Source organism: Chrysochloris asiatica, unplaced genomic scaffold (genome assembly GCF_000296735.1).
Source record: "Chrysochloris asiatica unplaced genomic scaffold, ChrAsi1.0 scaffold00240, whole genome shotgun sequence".
NCBI classification, from domain to species: domain Eukaryota; kingdom Metazoa; phylum Chordata; class Mammalia; order Afrosoricida; family Chrysochloridae; genus Chrysochloris; species Chrysochloris asiatica.
The window spans coordinates 699,316-700,293 of NW_006408758.1; positions in this window are offsets into that span (position 1 = coordinate 699,316).

A 978-nucleotide genomic window follows, 5' to 3' on the forward strand; every position below is an offset into this window, starting at 1 on the left:
TTTGTGCATAAATTTAAATAATAGTGGTATTAACTGGGCTTCCCTGTAGGCACATGGTTATTATCCTATCAAAGACAGTGTTGTACCTCATGACTGATCTGTATATGTTCTTTTTGACAATGAATGCAACACCATTCCTCTTCAATTTGTCATTCCCGGCATAGTGGTTGTCAGATTCAAAATGGCCAATACAAGTCCATTTCAGCTCACTAATGGCTAAAATATCAATGTTTGTGCGTTCCATTTCATTTTTGACAACTTCTAGTTTTCCCAGCTTCATACTTTGTGCATTCTATGTTCTGATTTTCAATGGATGTTTACAGCTGTTTCTCTTCATTTTGTGTTGTGCCACATCAGTAAATGTAGGTTCCATGGGTTTTTCTCCTACAGGCTTTGCTCCATTTGTATTTTCACAGACAACTCTACTTTGAGGAGGCAGCTCTTCCCCAGTCACATTTTTAGTTCGTTCCAACTTGAGGGGCTCATTTTCTGGCACTCTATCTGACAGTGTTTCTCTGCTATTCATAAGGTTTTCAGTGATTAAATATTTTCAAGTAGTTCATCACTCTTATTTCCTACTCTGTCTTTGTCTGGAAGCTCATCTGAAACCTGTCCACAATGGGTGACCCTGTTGGTATTTGAAATACCAGTGGCATAGTTTCAAAATGACAGCAACTCACAAGCCACCACAGTACAACATACTGACAGATGACTGGTGGCCGTATGGTTTTAAGTGGAAACTTTCACCTTAAATTTTGAGGAGATCTGTGTGCATGCATTGTAGAACCCTCCAGGGGAGAGAGTGGGGTGTCCATTCATTCAGGCATCCCCTCTAGTCACCAGAATGGAGGTGCACACAGCAAGAGACCAATGAACAGATACCAAAAAAAAAAAAAGAATGTCCACACCTATATCTCTGTGGTGTTGTCAGGTGTTCGTGGCTGTTCAGATCCTTCCCTGCTTTGTCTCTCCCAAGAT